This window comes from Ranitomeya variabilis, chromosome 7, assembly GCF_051348905.1.
Source record: "Ranitomeya variabilis isolate aRanVar5 chromosome 7, aRanVar5.hap1, whole genome shotgun sequence".
NCBI classification, from domain to species: domain Eukaryota; kingdom Metazoa; phylum Chordata; class Amphibia; order Anura; family Dendrobatidae; genus Ranitomeya; species Ranitomeya variabilis.
Genome location: NC_135238.1, coordinates 57,660,206 through 57,684,510, shown reverse-complemented (window position 1 = coordinate 57,684,510; position 24,305 = coordinate 57,660,206). Strand labels below are relative to the sequence as shown.

Below are 24,305 nucleotides of genomic sequence, written 5' to 3'. Positions count from 1 at the left end.
TGGGCTGTGTTGTGTATGCGTTTTCGCCCCGATTTTGCGCCGAAAAACAGCGGCAAAAACGCATACAATCCGCAACGTGTACACACAGCCTAATACTTAAATATTAATCTATTATTATCGTATTAACACTGTTAACCTGCATTGTTATGCTGGTTATACTAATACTTATAAAAGACCCAGCTCACAAGTATCAAATGCCCCCGACCTCCCCATCTCCAGCCCCTCAAGACAGGAACAATTACATGTGATGGAGTGGATGTAATATCATAACATTAAACAGTATAATAATAATTAGCCCCCCCAGTGCCCTGTGCCCCCTCACCCACCTAAGCCCTCACAATACCCTCAAACTCTCATATTCACCCCCCAGCGCCCTATCCCCCTCCCCTACCCCAACACCCATCTCTTCACATTTACCCCCAGTGCCCTGTCCCCCTCACACAATATCACATCCTCTCATTCACCCCCACAGTGCCCTGCCCCCCTCGCACACTCTAACACCCACAATAACCTCTACCCTCTCACATTCACCCCACAGTGACCATGACATGCCTAAATCGAATTAATCTAATACATTCCATCCCCACTTAGCGATGAAGTTTGTAGGCAGTGAGACAGGACCAGGAAGTGTCCGGCTAAATGCAAGGAGGGCACTAGGACCCAGAGTGCCTGAGACAATCATGGCCTGCACAGCAGAAACTAACTGCAGCCAGCCCAGCCCTGAAGAAGCTCCTCAGTGAGACAGCATCGCACACTGCAGGTACTGAGGCTCTGCAACCTGCCACTGTGCAGAGTCTATCAGACAGGGGAGCCGGCAGTGTACTGCTCTGTCCCTGACACCTCAAACGCGGCCATGGCTCCCAGTGGGCCCCTTCATGTGACGGGGCCCGGAGCAATGGCCCCCTCTGCCCCCCCGTAGCTATGCTACTGACCTCAGTATTTGGTCAGTACTTTACCTCCAGTATTTGGTCAGTATTTTACCTCAGTATTTGGTCAGTACTTTACCTCCAGCATTTGGTCAGTATTTTACCTCAGTATTTGGTCAGTACTTTACCTCCAGTATTTGGTCAGTATTTTACCTCAGTATTTGGTCAGTATATTACCTCAGTATTTGGTCAGTACTTTACCTCCAGTATTTGGTCAGTACTTTACCTCCAGTATTTGGTCAGTATATTACCTCAGTATTTATAAACCAAAAGCAGGAGAGGAACAATGGGAGGAAAAGTATAATAGAAACCACTACTGTATTTATCACCCACTCCTGGTTTTGGCTTACAAATACTCAAGTAAAAAACTAAACAAATACTGAATGTGTGAACAACGCCTCAGTCTGTACATCGCAGATTACTGAATAAGTCAACAGTGAGTGTGTCAGTGAGCTCTTACTGTCGTAGGTTCTGTAACTTATCGTTATTCTTCTTAACTCCTTTCTAAACTGATTTGTCACCATATCAAATGGGAACCTTTTCTTTCTCTGTAGCATTCAGGATGTTCATTTTTCTGCACATTTACTTTTAAATTTATCATTTCTACATTTGCTGAGCAGCTGAACGTTGGGCAATCTATCACTTTTTGCCGTTTCAACCTGATTAAAATGCTCTCCAGTGGGGTTCACCGCTAAAAAGTCAAGAAAAATGTACATCTCCATGATCACTATCTCGCGCATCTCCAGTTCCGAGAGCCTACTGAAACATTTACATATATTTGTGAGACTATTAGCTGCTTATCATAAAACACTGCTGACTTCAGGTTCATTGCCGCTTCCAAAATTAGATAAGATTTTGTAGAAAACCGAACCCAGCAAATGAACACAAGCAACTCCGCCTGTCAGCAAAATGACCACCGACAAACAATGTTAGAAGTTGGCATTTGCTGAGGTGGTGTAAAAGTAATATTATTATATCCACGCAGAATGACATGTACAATCCAATAAAATCCGGCAGCTATGTATGTAATCAGCACACAGACCGTTGTTGTCAGGTATCATACACAGATGTTCTCTTTCCCTGTTTATTCATTCACAAATAATATTGGAGTATTCAGCGGAGAAGGTAATTGCATTCCCACTTTATGCAAGACTTGCAATTTACCCAGGATTGCCTTGTCTCTATGCATATACTTAGTTATTCTTGTTATTTTAGCTTTTTTAGCTTTTGCTTTTTTTGGGTACTAGCATTAAAACCTTCACAATCCATGACATACATTGTGTGTAAAATAAAAAAAAAAGTAATAAAAATATATATATATATATATATATATATATATATATATATATATATATATATATATATATATATATATATATATATTGTATGTATGTACATGTGTGTGTGTGTGTGTGTGTGTGTGTGTGTGTGTGTGTGTGTGTGTGTGTGTATATAATATATAATATCTATATCATGGCCGAAAGTGTTTGAACTCTTGACATTGTACCAGAAAACTAAGTATATCTATCAGAAAATTATTGCAATTATACGTTTTGTTATACACATGTTTGTTTCCTTTATTTGTATTGGAACAACACAAAAAGAAAAAAAAACACAGCTTCTCGCAACAAAACCAACAAAAACAAATTAATATCTAAATGAAAAAATTAGCCTAAATTTTCCCTCATAATTTGCTTATCACCCAGGGCCCGATTCTCTGGTTGGCCCCACAGAAGAATTAAATATCGCCATTGTAATCAATGGCATCTCCTTCAGCCAAGCACAGGAAGTTGAAGATGTCTTCCTGCCATGCCGCTGCCTACTATACTCCGTTTTATCACAGGTGAATATATTAACGGAGCTGCAGAAATCCAGCCTCGGCTCACTGCCCAGCACCTTCTCAATGATGCAGACTGTCAGTGAATTGTGCTGCCTGCATCATCGAGCAGGATCTTGGTCACAAGAGGGCAATGCATCTACTGAAACCATTGCCCCATGGGAGCGTGAGGAAATGAATAATATTTCGTATTTCATTGCTGTACAAATAATTTATAATAAATGACAGGGATCTGCACAGTACCTCATTCATTTATATTCTTAATGGGTGGACGCATACTGTGGCTCATTGTATATTTTTATTGGGAGTGAGAGGCACTCAATGATCCGTTAATTTATATTTTTTATTAATGGGGAAAGGCACAAAGTGGCTCATTAATTTAATTTATATTTTAATGGAGGACACTCAGAGCTAGCTCATTAATTTTATATTTGTAATAGGGGCACACAGTTCTGACGTATTTATAAATGTAATGGGTGCACACAGTGCCGGCTAATCATTTTATATTTTTAATAGCAGGAAGAGGGCGCACAGTGGTAGTTAATTAATTTACATTTTCAATGGCTAATTATATATTAATGGGCACATTGTGGGGCGTATTTGTGTTTTGTAGAATCGTGTGCAGTGTATTTATTCAGTGGCCATATATATGTGATGGGCACGGTGATCTGCTGCAAAAGCAAGTATTCAGAAACATCTGTGTGTCAAAGTCTGTAAAGATGAATTGCGTTTGCAAGAAGTCATCATAAAAGTCTGAAGCAGGTGGAGAACAAAAAGAACTGGGATCTGAGTAGTTGTCACCTGTAAGTAACTGGATGTTTATATTTAGTTTGCTTTTGAACACTGTTGATTAGTGTTGTAGTCGCTTTATTGCCACAATTAATAGCCTTGTTTGTGAAACATCCTCCCATATTATATATCGTATTTTTCGGACTGTAAGACGCACCGGACCATAAGATGCCCCTAGGTTTTAGAGTAGGAAATTAGGGAAAAAAAATTTAAGCAAAAAATGTGGCCAATTCTGTACTTAATATGCCCTTTCCTGGTATATATGGTCCCCTCATCCCCATCCTGATACACATGGTCCCCTCATTCCTACCCTGGTATGAATGGCCCCCTTATCTCTATCTTGGTATGCATGGATCCCTTATCCCTATCCTGGTATGCATGGTCCCCCTCATCCCTATCCTGGTAGGAATGGTCCCCCTCATCCCTATCGTGGCAGGAATGATCACCCTCATCCCTATTCTAGTATGCATGGCCCCATCCCTATCCTGGTATGCAGGACCCCTATCTTGTCCTAGTACGCATGGCCCCATTACTATGCTGGTACGCGGGGCTCCCATCTCCTCCTAGTATGCATGGCCCCATCCCTATCCTGGAATGCAGGGCCCCCATCTCATCATAGCATGCATGCCCCCATCATTTTCGTGGTATGCAGGGACCCCATCTCATCCTAATATGCATGGCCCCATCTCTCCTGGTATGCAGGGCCCCATCCCTATCCTGGTATGATTGGCTTCCATCCCGGTCCTGGTATGTATGGCCCCATCAGAAAACATAAAAAACATTACACTTACTGTCCCAGCGCTCCCTCGCAGCGTGCTGCTCCGGTGCCAGCAGATGCTTTATGCTTGTAAGCAGCGCATGGCAGAGATGACATGCACTGCTCATAAGCAGAGCACAGCTGCTGTAATACTCACTTCTCTGCACTTCGGGACTGTGTGCGTAGAGAGCAGTGAGTATTCATTGTTCTTCAGTAGTGCGCACAGTCTCAGCAGCCAGCTTCCTGCTGCTGCCGGCTGTCAAGTGTGCCGCTACTTAAGAGAAATGAATATTCACCTCTCTCCACGCCCAGAGAGGTGAATATTCATTTCTCTTAAGTAGCGGCACTCTTGACCACCGGCAGCAGCAGGAAGGCTCCTGCTGACACTGTGCGCGCTACTGAAGAAGAGCAATGAATACTCACTGCTCTCTGTGTGCACAGTCCCGGCGTGCAGAGCAGTGAGTATTCTGGCAGCTGTGCCCTGCTTGTGAGCAGTGCGTGATGTCCCTGCCATGTGCTGCTTACAAGCATAAAGCAGCTGCTGGCAATTGAGTGTAATGTTTTGTTTATTTAATGTTTTCTAATGAGGCCATGCATACCAGGATGGGGGTGGGTGGGGGCCAATCATAAGGATGGGGCAATGCATGCCAGGAGCAGGATTGGGGGCCCAATCATACCAGAAGAAGGCTGGGACCATTCTTACCAGGACTGGCATGGGGGCCAATCAGACCAGGATGCTAAAGAGAAATGAATATTCATTGCTCTCCACGCCCATGGGCATGGAAAGCAGTGGATATTCATTTCTCTTTCGCAGCGGACATAGGGGTTAGACGCAGCCACCGTCTCTAGCCTCCTGTGACCTGCTGCTCCGCCGATACCATTCCACCTCCTCCCCACCACAGCCAGAGGCGGTACATCCAGACTATAAGACGTAACCCCCATTTTCCTCCACATTTTTTTAAGGAAAAAAGTGTGTCTTATAGTCCAAAAAATATGGTAGGTCTCTATTATATTGCATACAGTGTCCTCCCTTGTTAAGTATAGCACCGTCCCTTATTACATAGAATGATTTTTCTTATTATATATTGTATAGCACCATATTCTATACAGTGTCCACCAATATTATGTATAGCTCTGTATTATACTGCATACAGTGTCCTCCCTTATTAAGTATAGCACCATCTCGTATTACATAGAATGATCTTTCTTATTATATATTGTACAACACCATATTATATACAGTATCCACCCATATTATGTATACACACTGTTATGATCCGGTGACTTTGGAGCCGCATGAAACTTTCTCTGGAGTAGGTGGAAACTGTACTGACCGCAAACCTTGGATTAACACCGCAACTAGAAGTAGCCATGGGGTGTGCCTAACAAACCCTAGACACCTCGACACAGCCGGATAACTAAATACCCCTATAGATGGAAATAGGAATACTACCTTGCCTCAGAGTAGAACCCCAAAGGATAGGCAGCCCCCCACGAATATTGACTGTGAATAGGAGAGGAAAGACACACACAGGCAGAAAACAGAATTTAGCAAAAGAGGCCACTCTAGCTAAATAGGGAAAGATAGGACAGAATACTAAGCGGTCAGTATTAAAACCCTTCCAAAAATATCCACAGCAGATAATACAAAAAGTTCCACAATCTAACTAAAGACATGGAATGTATATCTGCAACTCCTGAGAATCCAACAAGACTGAGAAAATACTGACACAATCTAAGCTGGACAAAAAATGAATAGCACTGAATTATTGAGCACACAGCATGTGTGCCACAGAAACAAAACCAGACACTTATCTTTGCTGATTTGGCAGCAAGGCAGAAGAAACCAAACAAGGACCAACACCTCCCAAAAACCATGGACAACTGGCAAGGACTAATGAATCCTGCACGCCTAAATACCCCAGTCAGAACTGCAATCAGCAGATACACCTGACCAGGACTGCAACCCAGGGACAACTGCATTACCACCTACAACCACCGGAGGGAGCCCAAAAGCAGAATTCACAACAACACACCCTGACAGACGTTATGTCGCTTATCCATGTTATGTAAATAAAAGCTTATAACCTGATGTTAAATTCATCCATTGGTTGTATAAATTATTCTTTTGAAAGCTGAAATCCTCCAAAATGTGGTTTAGGTTAAGAAAATAAATTGGCATCAATGCAGAAATATTGATCAGTTAATGGACACAGAATGGTCACATTTTGGCAAGACAAAAGTTTTGTCTCCTGGTCATATAATGCACCCAATCCTAGTTTACAGCCTCACCTGTGCTCAGTAAATGATCGGTAATTAATGTGTGTATAAAAAGAAACCCAGAACCCCTGACCTTCACTTGAACTGCAACTGTGACCAAAGCCTGAATTATCAAGAGGCTGAAGACCAGATCCACTGCAGAGGTGGCTGGCACCTTTAATGTGTCTCAGCGTCAAGTACAAAGAATTAAAAAAAGATTTGAAGAGACTGGAGATGTGTTTGACAAGCCCAGGTATGGCAGACCCTGCAAGACAGCTGCTCAGGTGGAATATTTGTTGGTTAGAAAATCCAAAGTAAGCCCCTCTTCCACTGCAGCATAGCTCCAACAGACCTGGTCACTTCAAGTCCCTGTGTCAACTAGTACAGTTTGTAGGATTCTGTCTCGAAATGGCCTCCATGGTCGAATCAGTGCCCAGAAGCCAGCACTAAACAAAAGACAAATAAAAGACCGAGTGGCATTTGCAAAGTCCTACAGCTTGCTAAACAGATAGACGCTGGAAAAGTGGCAGAAGATGGATTTCTCTGATGAATATTCAGTAGTGTTGAGCGATACTGTCCGATACTTGAAAGTATCGGTATCGGATAGTATCGGCCGATACCCGAAAAATATCGGATATCGCCGATACCGATACCCGATACCAAGGCATTTCAATGGGGACCACCACTGAATACAAAAGTATAAATTTATTTATTAAACAACTCAAAAGACACAAGCACCACTCTATTAAAAACAATTAAAAACAAAAACCCAGCTACATGCCCCCTGGACTCTCTGTGTGATGGTGACTATGGTCATGTTCATTTAGCACGGCTATCTTTTGACAATCTGCAGTGTGGCACTACTCGGTACCGCATTTGCTCATATGATACTGGTCTGGACTACAGGTTAACTATAAGCCTCTTTAAATAAGCATGTATAGCTTTATCTATCTATTATATTCATTTTTTAGGAGCCCAATCTAGAGTATGCACTTGTCACTTGGCCCTCTGTACTTGGAGGCTCATGTCAACAAGCACTCCTGAATATATCTATTTTTTTATTTTTTTCTATATGGGTGATGAGATGACTCCACATACTGTTGCATTCCTAAGCGGTATAATTTTTCCCGTTTGCGTATCCTCATATATAAGGCACTTCCAACACAAACATTGTTGCCTGCTGTAAACTGTCTTATACGCTTATAGACATGTATCATCTCCAAACATCTATGTTTTATCTAGGCACGTGTCAGTAAGCACTTAGTACTACTATATATTTTCTCCTGTAGGGGTGACTATTTTCTGTATTGTTATATCTTTATATATTAGCTGTTTCCAATGCAGACACTGTTGCCTGCTATATATTGCCTTATATGCTCTTCTCCAGCCAGTATATATATATTTTTTATTCTTAAGACCTCTATGTCTTGCTATTTATGAGGTGATTGATGTCATGTTTGTACATCTACATATGACTCTCCTACAGTGATGTCTTTGTAGCCGTGCCGTTCATTTATCCTTTCACAGGACGAATATTTGATTGTCATTTTTACTTGTACCTTTACAGATTGTTAATATTGGTCCACGTATTCTGCTATACCACACATGTCCAGGGGGGTGAGGTTCCTCATCTGGAACCCATGGTTTATCTGGGTTTTTGTTTTTAATTGTTTTTAATAGAGTGGTGCTTGTGTCTTTTGAGTTGTTTAATAAATAAATTTATACTTTTGTATTCAGTGGTGGTCCCCTTTATATAGCTTGACGCTTTTTTCTCGTGTTCTCATGCATACTCCCATGTCAAGCTTGGGTTGACCCCCTCTTTTTTTCTATAATTGTAGCTATTATATACTGATGGTGCCCTCCATTGCTTGTTTTTGCACGTTTTAAGGCATTTCAATGGGACGCAAAGTATCGGAATGGTTCCCAGGGTCTGAAGGAGAGGAAACTCTCCTTCAGGCCCTGGGATCCATATTCATGTGTAAAATAAAGAATTAAAATAAAAAATATGGATATACTCACCTCTCCGGTGGCCCCTGGATCTTACCGCTGTAACCGGGAGCCTCCGTTCCTAAGAATGAGCGTGTGAAGGGCCTTCGATGACGTCGCGGCTTCTGATTGGTCGCGTGACTGCTCATGTGACCGCTCACGCGACCAATCAGAAGCCGCGACGTCAGCCGCGACGTCATCGAAGGTCTTTCACGGGCTCATTCTTAGGAACGGAGGCTCCCGGTTACAGCGGTATGGTCCAGGGGCCGCCGGAGAGGTGAGTATATGGATATATATGGATATACTCACCTCTCCAGCGGCCCCTGGACCTTACCGCTGTAACCGGGAGCCTCCGTTCCTAAGAATGAGCCCGTGAAGGACCTTCGATGACGTCGCGGCTGACGTCGCGGCTTCTGATTGGTCGCGTGAGCGGTCACATGAGCGGTCACGCGACCAATCAGAAGCCGCGACGTCATCAAAGGCCCTTCACGCGCTCATTCTTACGAACGGAGGCTCCTGGTTACATCGGTAAGATACAGGGGCCGCCGGAGAGGTGAGTATATCCGTATTTTTTATTTTAATTCTTTATTTTACACATGAATATGGTTCCGATACCGATTCCCGATACCACAAAAGTATCGGAACTCGGTATCGGAATTCCGATACTACAAGTATCGGCCGATACCCGATACTTGCGGTATCGGAATGTTCAACACTAATATTCAGTAGAATTGCACCACAGCCGACGCAAACACTGCAGGAGACCTACTGGAGCCCGTATTTATCCAAAATACACCCAGAAAACAATTAAATTTGATGGTGGAAAGATCATGGTCTGGGGTAACATTCAGTATGGGGGTGTCCAAAACATTTGCAGGGTGGAAGGCAATATCAATATCCTAAAATATCAAGAAGTATTAGCTACCTCTTATATTCCAAATCATAAAAGGGGTCAAATTCTGCAGCAGAATGGTGCTCCATCTCATACATCCATCTCTACAACAAAGTTCCTCCAGGCAAAAAAGATCAAGGTGCTCAAGGACTGGCCAGCCCAGTCACCAGACATGAACATTATTGAGCATGTGTGGGGTAGGATGAAAGAGAAAGCTTGGAATACAAAACCAAAGAATCTTGATGAACTCTGGGAGGCATGCAAGACTGCATTCTTTGCTAATCCTGATGACTTCATTAATAAATTGTATGAATCATTGTTGAACCGCATGGATGCAGTCCTTCAAGCTCATGGAATTCACACAAAATATTAAATATGACTCTAATAGCACCACAACTTCATTCCCTTCATTTATGCAACATATATTTGTATTTTAAGTTAATTTGTTTGAATATCACATTACTTTCTGTGGGCGACAAAACTTTTGTCTTGCCAAAATCTGACCATTCTGTGTCCATTAATTGATCAATATTTCTGCATTGATTCCAATTTATTTTCTTAACCTAAACCTCATTTCAGAGGGTTTCAGCTTTCAAAAGAATAATTTATACAACCAATGGATGAATTTAACGTCAGGTTATAAGCTTTTATTTACATAACATGGATAAGCGACATAGCTTCTGTCAGGGAGTGTAGTGCCATTGTAATAATTATAGGGGATAACTCAGGAGACTCTTTGCGTGGAACAAGACAACTACTGGACACAGTTTTATAAGTGGTAAAGTCTACATTATCACATGGTGATTCAAACAGGTGCAGAGAGAAACTCAAGTCCACAACACTTGGTGCAAATAATAAACGCAGCTTAGCAGTCTATAGGAAACTTCAGAGGAAAATGCAGTCAAGCAGAAAGTCTATGAAGCACAGTTATTCTTGAGGATACTTGACACAAATAAATCCTTGTCTTAGTCCAGGCACAGATAGATATGATTATTAGGCAGTTCAAATCATATCTTAGCTCAACCAGGGAGGCCTGGTAAATAGTCTCAGGTTATTGCAAAGCAGAAACAGCTTACATGTCCAGCAAATGCAGATGGAAGTAAACACGAACAGCAGATGAAGGAGGATTACTGGAAACTTGTGTATGCAGCAGGAACTCAGAGCAGAGTAGCAGGATCACCACACAGGTTCACAGGAGCAGGTGTATAGCCAGGGAGTAATCAGAGGTCAGGAGCTGGATGCAAGGCAGAATACTCTAGCACAGACTGAAGGCTGGGGTGGAGTTTTATAGCAGGAAGACACAGTGCACATGAGACAAAAGACGCCATCTTGGAAAAGGCCAGTAATGCACAAAAGGTAAAAAATTTTCAGAGTCCTGGCATTACTCCCTCCTTAGAAGCGACCTCAGGATGATCCTGGACCTGGTTTCTCAGGGAATCTCTGATGAAAACAAAAAATCTTCTGATGGGCATTGATGTTTTCCATAGGTTCCCAAGAGTCTTCCTCAGGGGGATATCCCTGCCATCTTATCAGATATTGGAGCCGATTCCTGCGAATCCTGGAATCAATAATTTCCTCCACCACGAATTGTTCTTGCCCATCAATCACCACAGGCTATGGAGGTGGCACAACACGTCCCTGGAAGGTATTAGGAGATACAGGCTTTAGTAAAGATACATGAAAAACTGGGTGTACCTTCATTGTCCTAGGCAGCTTCAGCCGGCAGGCCACAGAGCTCACAATACCGTTGATCTTGAAAGGGCCAATGAATTTCTGTCCAAGTTTTTGTGAAGGAACGTTTAACTTCAGATTCTCAGTTGCTAACCACACGGAATCTCCTACCTTGAACATGGGTGCAGGTTTACGGAATCTATCAGCCGATCTCTTATAACGTTCTTGAGCTGTGGTCAGGGATTCCTTCAGAACCTCCAGATTCTGTCTCATCGCAGTCAGCCTTTCCTCCACTGCCGGAACCAGAGAATTAATTGGAGACCTAGGTAAAATACACGGATGATAACCGAGATTGGCAAAGAAAGGTGTACATTTAGTGGAGGCGCTCTGAGAATTATTATATGAAAATTCGGCTAACGGCAACAACTCCAACCAATCATCCTGGAGATGGCTGACATAACATCTTAGATATTGTTCCAGCGTCTGGTTGGTACGCTCAGTCTGACCATTTGTCTGGGGATGGTAAGCAGAAGAGAGACAGACATTAATATTGAGTGCAGAGAAAAACCCCTTCCAGAATCTTGAAGAGAACTGTACTCCACGGTCAGAGATGATCTCATCCGGAACCCCGTGCAACCGAAAGACATTCTGTATAACCAAGTTCACCTTATCTTTAGCTGAGGGGAGGCCGGTGTATGGAACAAAATGAGCAGCTTTAGTCAGGTGATCAACTACCACCATGATTGTATTCATGCCCCCCGATGTAGGCAGCTCCACAATAAAGTCCATTGATATAGACCCCCAAGGGAGGGAAGGAACAGGTAATGGTTGTAGAAGACCCGTAGGTGCCACATGAAGAGTCTTGTAACGGGCGCATACCTCGCAAGAGAGAACATAGTCCTTGGTATCCTTCAGGCAAGTTGGCCACCAGAAGAATCGGCTCAGGAACTCTTTGTGTCTTCTGTACCCCCCTGTGACCAGCCAACTTGGAGTCATGTACCAACTTGAGGATCTGCAGACGGACGACCTCCGGGACATAGATACGTCAATCTCTGAACCACATGCCACCCTTAAAGACAAGATTAATATCCACAGGTGGGTTGGCCAGAAATACATCACCTTCATAGGCCTCCCTGAACTCCTTCCACAAGTCCTGATCGTGGATAACTCTGATGAAATTGGCATCAGATAGAATGGTCTTGGACGGGGCTCCAGGTACGGAATCCGCAGCATGGATTCGGGATAAATCAGCCTTCCCATTACGAGAACTTGGACGGTACGAGATAACAAAGTTAAATTGATTTAAAAATAAGTTCCAACGAGCCTGATGAGGAGAAAGACATCTAGCGGATCTAAGGAACTCTAGATTGCGATGGTCAGTTAGCACTATGATCTGTTGTGCAGCTCCTTGCAGATGATTCTTTGAAAGCCGCAATAATAGCCAGCAATTCCTTGTCTCCCACGTCGTAATTCTTCTCTGCTGAGGTTAGTCTATGGGAAAAGAAAGCACAAGGATGTAGCAGACCCTTCTCTCCAGGTCTTTGGGAGAGAATAGCCCCCAAAGCATTATCAGAAGCGTCCACCTCCACAATGAAAGGAAGTGTTGGATCTGGGTGTATCAACAGCGGTGCTGATGTGAAACAGATCTTAAGCTGATCAAAAGCTTCTTGAGCCTGTGATGACCACTTAAAGGGCTTTTCCTTCTTTGTCAAGGAAGTAATGGGGCGGACAATATCAGAAAAATTTCGAATGAAGCGTCTGTAGAAATTTGCAAAACCAATAAAACGTCGGACCTCCTTAATGTTCTTGGGTACCAGCCAGTCAAGGATAGCATGAATCTTACCAGATTCCATGTTCAGCCCCTGGGGAGAGATGATATAACCTAAGAACTGTATCTCAGAACGATGGAACTCGCATTTCTCTGGCTTAATATACAGATGGTTCTCTTTCAGACATCTTAAAACAGTTTTGACATGTTCTTCATGTTCCTGTAGAGAGTCAGAAAAGATTAGTATATCGTCCAAATAGATCACTACAAACTGGTCCAACAAATCTCTGAAAATGTAATTAGCAAGGTGTTGAAATGTTGCATTGGCGTTACAAAGCCCGAAGGGCATCACAAGAGATTCAAAGTGTCCATACCGGCATCTGAATGCTGTCTTCCACTCATCCCCTGGACGAATACACACCAAATTATAAGCCCCACAAAGATCCAGTTTAGAGAACACCTTAGCATGGAGGACTCTTTTCATTAATTCGTGAATCAGAGGCAAAGGGTAATGGTTTCGTACGGTTACCTTATTGAGTTCTCGATAGTCAACACAGGGTCTCAGGGTCCCATCCTTCTTCTTTACAAAAAAGATAGGTGCCCCTTCTGGTGAGGAAGAATGACGTATGAAGCCTTTGGCCAGATTTTCATCAATATACTCTTTTAAGGCTTGAAGCTCAGGTGCCGCCAAAGGGTATACGTTACCAAAAGGAATGGCTGCCCCGGGAAGCAGCTCAATGGGACAGTCATAATGCCTGTGTGGAGGAAGCTGATCTGCATTCTTCTTGTCACAGATGTCAGATTACTCTTTATATGCTGGAGGTAAAGAAAATACCTGTACATGTGGTTCCGTAGCCGTGGACTTAGGGACAGCTTCTCTTAACGCTGAGTTGCTCCTTGTTGGGAAGATAATCTCCTTGGTCTCCCAGTTGATATTTGGGTTCTGAGAACGCAACCAAGGAATGCCTAAAATCACAGGAAAATGAGGAGAAAAAATTAGCAAGAAAGAAAGTTGCTCCTGATGATTAGGCTCCAACAAAATTTCAAGGGGTACGGTCTCCTGATCCACAGACCCAGAGATTAAAGGTGACCCATCCACTGTTTCCATGATAATTGGAGAGGCTCTTTGCTGAATTTTAATACCATGTTCCTTGGCAAATGCGATATCCATGAAATTGCCACCTGCACCAGAGTCAATCATAGCTGAACTGGAAATCCACTGTCCTGAACACAGGATCTTAATAGAACAGTGAGAGTTCTTTTCCTTCAGCTCCTTGGGGGGTGAAGTAATAGAAAGTGAATGGAATACAGCGTTTAAAGGCGCAGGCTACATTCAGATATGTCAGATTCATCATCACAGTTGTCATACTCCCCTATTGCTGCCAGCACCTTGTTAGGCCGTCTAGGACACTTAGGACAATTGATCAAGAAGTGGTCAGACTGGCCGCAGTAGAAACATAGACTTTCACAAAGGCGATGCTCCCGGCGCTCATTGATCTCGCGCCTCTGAACGGAATCAATTTGCATGGGCACCTCCTCTACCTCCCGAGAGGTTTTACCTGTAGGCTCTTTGGAAGGAAGGGAAAAGTTAGAAACATGGTTATATGCAGCAAATTTCTCCTGCCTACGCTCAGTAAGGCGAATGTCTATGGGCACACAATGCTGTATAAATGTCTCTAGCTCTTGTGGTGACTCAGAGTGGGCTAGTTCATCTTTTACAATACTAGGCAGACCCCTTTTAAAAATAGGCAATTGTGCATAACTGTCCCAATTGGTATCTACCGCCAATCTCCTGAATTCAGTGGCATACTCAATAACAGAACGTTTAGCCTGGCATAAAGACAACAAAGCAGATTCAGCAGTTGCACAGTGATTAGGGTCATCAAACATTAATGCCATTGCAGCCAATAAATCATCCAAGTCATTTAACCGTGGGTCACGAGACTCAATCATCGGTTTCGCCCAGGCGAGCTTAGGTGGGCTAGGTGGTGGCGGTTGCCCAGAGGGTAAAGTCACTTGTTCAGCTATTTGCCTGCTTATGTCCTGAAAAGCCCGTCCATACTGGGACTCTATGCCAGCAAGATTGTTTTCCTGGGCTGTCATGCGGTTGCTCAAGTCCTGCAAAGTTTGTCCAAACACTTGTTGATTGTGTTCAAAGCTTCCAAACTTCTTTTGCAGACCTTCCACATCTTTCTGCAGTGATCTAATTATGGAAAACACCTGCTCTAATTTGCTTTCTGCAGTCATTGTTCCAGCAGTCTCCTTTTTTTTTTTAGGCTAGAGTATCCTGTAGTAATTATAGGGGATAACTTAGGAGACTCTTTGCGTGGAACAAGACAACTACAGGACACAGTTTTATAAGTGGTAAAGTCTATATTATCACACGGTGATTCAAACAGGTGCAGAGAGAAACTCAAGTCCACAACACTTGGTGCAAATAATAAACGCAGCTTAGCAGTCTATAGGAAACTTCAGAGGAAAATGCAATCAAGCAGAAAGTCTATGAAGCACAGTTATTCTTGAGGATACTTGACACGAATAAATCCTTGTCTTATTCCAGGCACAGATAGATATGCTTATTAGGCAGTTCAAATCATATCTTAGCTCAACCATGGAGGCCTGGTAAATAGTCTCAGGTTATTGCAAAGGAGAAACAGCTTACATGTCCAGCAAATGCAGATGGAAGTAAACACGAACAGCAGATGAAGGAGGATTACTGGAAACTTATGTATGCAGCAGGAACTCAGAGCAGAGTAGCAGGATCACCACACAGGTTCACAGGAGCAGGTGTATAGCCAGGGAGTAATCAGAGGTCAGGAGCTGGATGCAAGGCAGAATACTCTAGCACAGACTGAAGGCTGGGGTGGAGTTTTATAGCAGGAAGACACAGTGCACATGAGACCAAAGACGCCATCTTGGAAAAGGGAAGTAATGCACAAAAGGTAAAAAATGTTCAGAGTCCTGACAGCCATCCCTTATTAAATACAGTGTCCTCACTTATTTACAGTGTCTCATTTGGCCTCTGTATGTGATTTATATTTGTTTAGGGGGTCTAGGATGTAGTATTATGTCTGAGGTGTGATGAATGGAGTTATACTGTATGTACTAGTGACCTCATTCATTAGACCTGATGCATAACTGTTTATTGTCTCCCAGATGTTCTTCTCAAATGCTGCATAGTTATCTGCAAATTCATTCCCATATATAACACTTTATCTACAGAGTAGTTACCACTCAACAGAAGTGTACAGTACGACTGTACAATTCCCAGTGCATGCTGCACCACAGGTGGTTACAGTATTATTTGTGACTCAGGTTTAGCATCAGCAAGCTAGAATTGGATTTTGCTGGGCACCTCAGCAGGCCCTTGTATTGACATGGTTGGACTATAATGTGAGCAGTTACTAGACGATCTGAATATCTGTGTTTATTATGTGACCAATCATGTTACTGCCCACACAATCTGCCTCTGGTTATCCCATGGTTTAAAATAGTTGGTTCCAGAATCGGTTGACAATCACTTATACATTACTTAATATTTTTTGGTACAATTTTCTGATACATTGTTAATTCCTATATATTTTTTGTCCTGTTTACTGTGAACCATTTGCCTCTTTATTCTGGTGTTGCAGTCCAATAACTTCATAGTCCCTGCGGACTTTATTGTGAAACATTTAGCTTTTCATCCAATGATTAGCAGAAATCAGTGCATTGGAATTCTGGTATGCGGCTCTGATTAACATGTCTATAGTTCATTGACTAGCAGGTTCTACTGACAGGATTTAGATGGATGTACCTTAGCGATGCTTGGCAATATTAAATGGTATTCCTGCCATCTGTTGCAAAACAGCCCCATCTGTTTCCTAGTAAACTGCTACTGAACATTATGTGAAAGTTAAATAAATACAGTATTGTACATGAATTTCCAATAAAAACCCGTCTAATGCATGAGATGCAGTATTTCCAAATTGTACCTGCTTGGTGTTTCTATGCACACCCCAAACTAAGTTTTACAAGATATATATATATATATATATATATATATATATATATATATATATATATATATATATATATATATATATATACATATACACACTGCTAAAAAAAATAAAGGGAACACTAAAATCCCACATCCTAGATATCACTGAATTAAATATTCCAGTTGTAAATCTTTATTCATTACATAGTGAAATGTGTTGAGAACAATAAAATCTAAAAATTATCAACGTAAATCACAACTAATATCCCATGGAGGTCTGGAGTTCGAATGATGGTCAAAATCAAAGTGGAAAATGAGGTTACAGGCTGATCCAACTTCAGTGGAAATGCCTCAAGACAAGAAAATAATGCTCAGTAGTAGTGTTGAGCGATACCGTCCGATACTTGAAAGTATCGGTATCGGAAAGTATCGGCCGATACCGGCAAAGTATCGGATCCAATCCGATACCGATACCCGATACCAATACAAGTCAATGGGACTCAAGTATCGGACGGTATTCCTGATGGTTCCCAGGGTCTGAAGGAGAGGAAACTCTCCTTCAGGCCCTGGGATCCATATAAATGTGTAAAAGAAAGAATTAAAATAAAAAATATCGCTATACTCACCTGTCCGACGCAGCCTGGACCTCAGCGAGGGAACCGGCAGCGTTGTTTGTTTAAAATTCGCGCTTTTACTTGGTTACGTGAAGTCCCGGCTTGTGATTGGTCAGGGCGGCCATGTTGCCGGGACGCGGACCAATCACAGCAAGCCGTGACGAAATTACGTCACGGCTTGCTGTGATTGGTCCGCGTCCCGGCAACATGGCCGCCATTAACCAATCACAAGCCGTGACGTCACGGGAGGCTGGACACTCGCGCTTTTTAAAAAGCGCGCGTGTCCAGCCTCCAGTGACGTCCCGGCTTATGATTGGTCACGGCGCCATGTTGCCGGGACGCGGACCAATCACAGCAAGCCGTGACGAAATTACGTCACGGCTTGCTGTGATTGGTCCGCGTTCCGGCAACATGGCCGCCATTAACCAATCACAAGCCGTGACGTCACGGGAGGCTGGACACGCGCGCATTTTAAAATGTAATTTTAAAATCCTTAAGGACCTGAAATTACATCACGGCTTGCTGTGATTGGTTGCGTCGCCCATGTGACTGCGACGCAACCAATCACAACGCCGGAACGTAATTTTAAAATCCTGAAGGACCTGAAATTACGTCACGGCTTGCTGTGATTGGTTGCGTCCCGGTCACATGGGCGGCACGCAACCAATCACAAGCCGGGACTCACGTAAAGGAAAGAAAAGCGCGAATTTTAAACAAAGAACGCTGCCGCTTCCCTCGGTAAGGTGCAGGCTGCGTCGGAGAGGTGAGTATAGCAATATTTTTTATTTTAATTCTCTCTTTTACACATTTTTACATTAATGTTGTTTCGATACCGATACCCGATATCACAAAAATATCGGATCTCGGTATCGGAATTCCGATACAGCAAGTATCGGCCGATACCCGATACTTGCAGTATCGGAATGCTCAACACTACTCAGTAGTGTGTGTGGCCTCCACGTGCCTGTATGACCTCCCTACAATACCTGGGCATGCTCCTGATGAGGTGGCGGATGGTCTCCTGAGGGATCTCCTCCCAGACCTGGACTAAAGCATCCGCCAACTCCTGGACAGCCTGTGGTGCAACATGATGTTGGTGGATGGTGTGAGACATGATTTCCCAGATGTGTTCAATTGGATTCAGGTCTGGGGAATGGGCGGGCCAGTCCATAGCTTCAATGCCTTCATCTTGACCCCCGGAAGAAGGCACGTGGCCGAAACGCGCGTTGGGGTGGGTGGCATCGTGGTCCCGCAGGTAATTATATATTTTTCATTACTATTATGGGTCCTCCTCTCTTGTTACCTATAGGTTTTCCTTTGGCAACCTTGTGATGAGACCTTTTGGTGCTTCTGCATCTTTTACAATGGTATATATATTTATATCTCTATGAATTCTATGCACAATGCACTGGCACTTTTGGAGCTGACCATCTGTTTATTAATTACTAACTATTGATTTCCTGTTGGGTACTGCCTTGCCACTCTTTTCTTGGTGAGTCCTTTGTCATTTCCCTGTGATCTCTATTGTCAAATTAATTGTTATGCTATTTTTGGATTAATAAAGCTGTTACTTTTATATTAACTTGGTTCTTTTGGTGCTTTTGCTCTCTATTGGTTGTCCTATATGTGTGCACTGAACCTTTTTGCTACATCTTGGCACTTCATGATTTTCGGTTAAAGTGCTTATGTAGTCTGGTTTATATGATTTACTTCATCTTGCAGGAACGTGTGACACACTCCAGCCACATGAGGTCTGGCATTGTCCTGCATTAGGAGGAACCCAGGGCCAACCGCACCAGCATATGGTCTCACAAGGGGTCTGAGGATCTCATCTCAGTACCTAATGGCAGTCAGGCTACCTCTGGCGAGCACATGGAGGGCTGTGCAGCCCTCCAAAGAAATACCACCCCACACCATTACTGACCCACTGCCAAACCGGTCATGCTGAAGGATGTTGCAAGCAGCAGATCGCTCTACACGGCGTCTCCAGACTCTGTCACATGTGCTCATTGTGAACCTGCTTTCATCTGTGAAGAGCACAGGGTGATAGTTGCGAATTTGCCAATCCTGTTGTTTTGTGGCAAATGCCAAGCATCCTGCAGTGTATTGGGCTGTGAGCACAACCCCCATCTGTGGACGTCGGGCACTCAGACCATCCTCATGGAGTCAATTTCTAACTGTTCAGACACATGCACATTTGTGGCCTGATGGAGGTCATTTTGCAGGGCTCTAGTAGTGCTCCTCCTGTTCCTCCTTGCACAAAGGCTGAGGTAGCAGTTCTTATGAGTTGTTGCCCTCCTACGGCCTTCTCCACATCTCCTGGTGTACTGGCCTGTCTTCTGGTAGCGCCTCCAGCCTCTGGACTCTACGCTGGCAGACACAGCAAACCTTCTTGCCACAGCTCTCATTGATGTGCCATCCTGGATGAGCTGCACTACCTGAGCCACTTGTGTGGGATGTAGAGTCCGTCTCATGCTATCACGAGTGTGAAAGCACAACCAACAATCAAAAGTGACCAAAACATCAGCCAGAAAGCATTGGTACTGAGATGTGGTCTGTGGTCCCCACCTGCAGAACCACTCCTTTATTGAGTGTGTCTTGATAATTGCCAATAATTTCCATCTATAGTCTATTCCATTTACACAACAGCATGTGAAATTGATTGTCAAACAGTGTCGCGTCCTAAATGGACAGTTTGATTTCACAGAAGTTTGATTTACTTGGAGTTGTATTCTGTTGTTTGTGTTCCCTTTATTTTTTGAGCAGTGTATGTATCTATCTATAGATCTATTATCTATGTATAGATCTATTATCTATCTATGTATAGATCTATCTATTATCTATCTATGTATCTATCAATCTGTGTGTATAAACATTATGCTTCAATGGAGTATGTAAAAGAAGAGGTTGTACAAAGAAATTACATCTCAATTCTTTTTTTATTTTTGTTAAATAATATATCTTTATTTAGCTTACAAAAACGCATACAAATCCGCATGAAAAAAAAACGGATGAAAATCTGCATCAAATTCACATAAAAAAACGCGTGGATTTGGGACTCCAGTCCCAAGTGTCGGGGGCAGTGCCAGGTATTGAGGTGCCAGACTCATGCGAGTTTCTCGCAAGTGTCACCCCGGCCTTAAACGCAATATCTTTTTTACATTTAAAAAAAAAAGAAGAAAAAAAGGCGCAATTTTCTGTGCCACAGAGGGAAAGCCAGCAACTGGGGGCCGATATTTATAGCCTGAGAAGGGGGTAATACCCATGGATCTTTCCAGGCTATGAATATCAGCCCGCAGCTGTATATTTAGCCTTTACTGGCTATTAACCCCTTCACCCCCGGAGCTTTTTCCGTTTTTCCGGTTTTCGTTTTTCGCTCCCCTCCTTCCCAGAGCCATAACTTTTTTATTTTTCCGTCAATTTGGCCATGTGAGGGCTTATTTTTTGCGGGACGAGTTGTACTTTTGAACGACATCATTGGTTTTACCATGTCGTGTACTAGAAAACGGGAAAAAAATTCCAAGTGCAGTGAAATTGCAAAAAAAGTGCAATCCCACACTTGTTTTTTGCTTGCCTATTTTGCTAGGTTCACTAAATGCTAAAACTGACCTGCCATTATGATTTTCCAGGTCAGTACGAGTTCATAGACACCTAACATGACTAGGTTATTTTTCACCTAAGTGGTGAAAAAAAATTCCAAACTTTGCAAAAAACAAAACAAAACAAAATTGCGCCATTTTCCGATACTCGTAGCGTCTCCATTTTTCGTGATCTGGGGTCAGGTGAGGGCTTATTTTTTGCGTGCCGAGCTGGCATTTTTAACGATAGCATTTTGGTGCAGATACGTTCTTTTGATCGCCCGTTATTGCATTTTAATGCAATGTCGTGGCGACCAAAAAAACGTAAATCTGGCGTTTCGATTTTTTTTCTCATTACGCCGTTTAGCGATCAGGTTAATGGTTTTTTTTTATTGATAGATCGGGCGATTCTGAACGCGGCGATACCAAATATGTGTAGGTTGGGGTTTTTTTTATTGATTTATTTTGATTGGGGCGAAAGGGGGGTGATTTAAACTTTTATATTTTTTTTATTTTTTTCACATTTTTTTTAACTTTTTTTTTTTACTTTTGCCATGCTTCTATAGCCTCCATGGGAGGCTAGAAGCAGGCACAACGCGATCGGCTCTGCTATGCAGCAGCGATCATTAGATCGCTGCTACACAGCAGATTTGCAGGTGTGCTGTGAGCGCCGACCACAGGGTGGCGCTCACAGCCACCGGCGATCAGTAACCATAGAGGTCTCCAGGACCTCTATGGTTACAATGTACAAGCATCGCCGACCCCCGATCATGTGACGGGGGTCGGTGATGCGCTCATATCCGGCCGCACGGCCGGATGCGGTAGTTAAATGCCGCTGTCTGCGTTTGACAGCGGCATTTAACTAGTTAATAGCGGCGGGTGATCGCGATTTCACCCGCCGCTATTGCGCGCACATGTCAGCTGTAAAAAACAGCTGACATGTCGCGACTTTGATGTGCGCTCACCGCCGGAGCGCACATCAAAGCAGGGGACCCGACATCTGACGTACTATAACGTCAGATGTCGGGAAGGGGTTAAAATAGGGGGACCAAAAAAAACGATAAAACAGATTTAAAAAAATTTGGGTTCAGGTACCAGAACAGTACCCAAACCCTGACCCCATTCTCTTGAATGGGGGGCCCGAACATTCAGTGTTTGCCATGCAATCATGTGCTTGACAGCACGGCAAACACTGCTTCTAATGGGCTGTAAAATCATCACCGCCGGTCACCGCCGGTGACAGCATGAGCCCACAGTTGTGATTGGAGGTAAAAAGTTTACTACCGGTCACTGGGGTTGGCTAATGGGACTACTGCTCCCATCAGCCTATGCCTGCTGCCGTTAATACAGCGAGAGCAGGCGGTGGGTGATGGGAGTATTCAACCACCGCCTGCACTATAACTAAATAATTTATAATGTGTTTTCCTGTATTTTTCATAACCATCCAAGCAAAGCTGACACCTGTGGGCTGCAACCCTCAGCTATCAGCGCTAGAAAGGTTGGTTATCGAAAATAGAGGGATCCCCATTTAAATAAATAATTAAAAAATGTGACGTGGGGTCCCCCCATTTTTTGAAAACCAGGCTTGCTAATGCAGAGAGTTGGGGGCTAGTATTCTCAGGCTGGTAAGGGCCATTGATATTGCCCCCCAGACTAAAAACAGCAGCTTGCAGCCGCCCAGAAAAGGTGCATCTATTAGATGTGCCAATTCTGGTGCTTTGCCGGCTCTTCCCACTTGTCCTGTAGCAGTGCCAAGTGGGGTTCATATTTGTGGGGTTTATGTCACCTTTGTATTGTCCAATGACATCATGCCCACAGCTTAGTAATGAAGAGGCTTCTATAAGACGTTTCTCCATTACTAATCCTATAGTTAAATTGTAAATAAACACACACCCAGAATAAAGTCCTTTAATTTAAAGAATGACACAGACTCCTTTAATGATTCTAAATTAAACCATACTCACGTCACTTCCCATTCCATTGAAGCCCTCATCTCCTGTAATAAAACAAAAGTAAAAAAACAACCATATCCCTCACCTGTAGGTCATTCTTTCCCACACCGTAATCCATGTCTTGGGGTGAACGGTTTTCAACCTGGATGATGCCAAGATGCGACTGTCCAGACTGAAAACCACTGATGAATGAGCTGCTGTTAGCGCACCATAAATGAGCATCAGTGACATCATCGAGGTTACCGCCGGTCACTGAGGCTGTATTCCCAGCCGGGCCCATGAACTGTGATGACCTCGGTGAGATCACCACTCGCACAGTGACAAAAAGTCTCACAGTGCAGAGGTGAGTTTACCACAGTTCACCAGGAGAAATTTGTCACAGTGAAGTGCAGTGAATTCTCTGAGCTCAGTGCTGCACCGTGAGACTTTTTCTCACTGTGTGAGCCGTGATCTCCCCAAAGTCCAATCAGTTCATTGGCCCGGCTGGGAATGCAGCCTCAGTGGCCCATGGCAACTTCAATGACGTCACCACTAGTCACTGACGCTGCGCTTGCAGCAGCTCATTCTCCAGTGGTTTTCAGTCTCGATGGTCACATCATGACAGCGTTACAAACACTTGGTGTTCAGGGGGCCAAACCAAAACAGCATCAACCACTTCCTGGTGATGTACGTGTTCAGTGTCCATGACCGAACAGTAGGTGTTTGGTACGGATGACGAACTTTACTGTTCAAATTCGTCCATCGCTAAAAAATAGCTGTGTTCACAATGAACAGAAATGTTACTATTAGTTGTAAATATAGTTTTCTTCAGCTTAAAAAAATCACAAATACTTCCATTTATTTTTTTACAGGTAGGAATATCTTCATGCTTTGTAACCCTGACTTTCTCTAGTCACCTCCCACGACAGCATAGGAGGATGTCTCCATTCCCTAATGGGGGACAGGAAGCACAAGAGAGTAAAAGGCCCCTCCTACCTCCTATTCGCCAGTGTCTTTCCTGTCCCCCATGGGGCATGGAGAGGTTTCATATGCTGTGTGGCCGGTATACCTGGTTTTTGCTGTGGGCAGTGGTGGTCGTGGGCTCTGCCTTCCTCCACATTCCTGCTGCTCCCGTCTCCCCATGACTCAGGACCTTCCTGGCCCACCTGCACCTCCGTGGGGGGTAAAGCGGGCCAGTAATCCCTGGCGGTGTCCTCCGTGAGCTCACCGCCATTTTCCTCCTCCTCTGCTGCGGTGTTCGGCGTCCCGGAAGTGACGTCACCGCTGTGCATGCGTCCCTTCCGGTCCTGCGTTC

The 24,305-nt window shown here is 43.6% G+C and overlaps 1 long non-coding RNA gene across 3 annotated transcripts in view; it reads left to right on the top strand.

Annotated features, from left to right (window-relative positions):
• Positions 1-451: 451 nt before the first annotated feature.
• The window catches only part of LOC143785988 (uncharacterized), a 208,300-nt gene continuing 184,446 nt past the window's right edge, over positions 452-24,305 (top strand). For 2 of the 3 annotated variants that reach the window (XR_013218184.1, XR_013218185.1), the window contains exons 1-2: positions 452-760; positions 3,377-3,566. This is a non-coding gene — a long non-coding RNA (uncharacterized LOC143785988). Of the gene's footprint in view, positions 761-2,634; positions 2,770-3,376; positions 3,567-24,305 lie in introns of those variants that run through there. The other variant, XR_013218186.1, reaches the window with a different exon arrangement.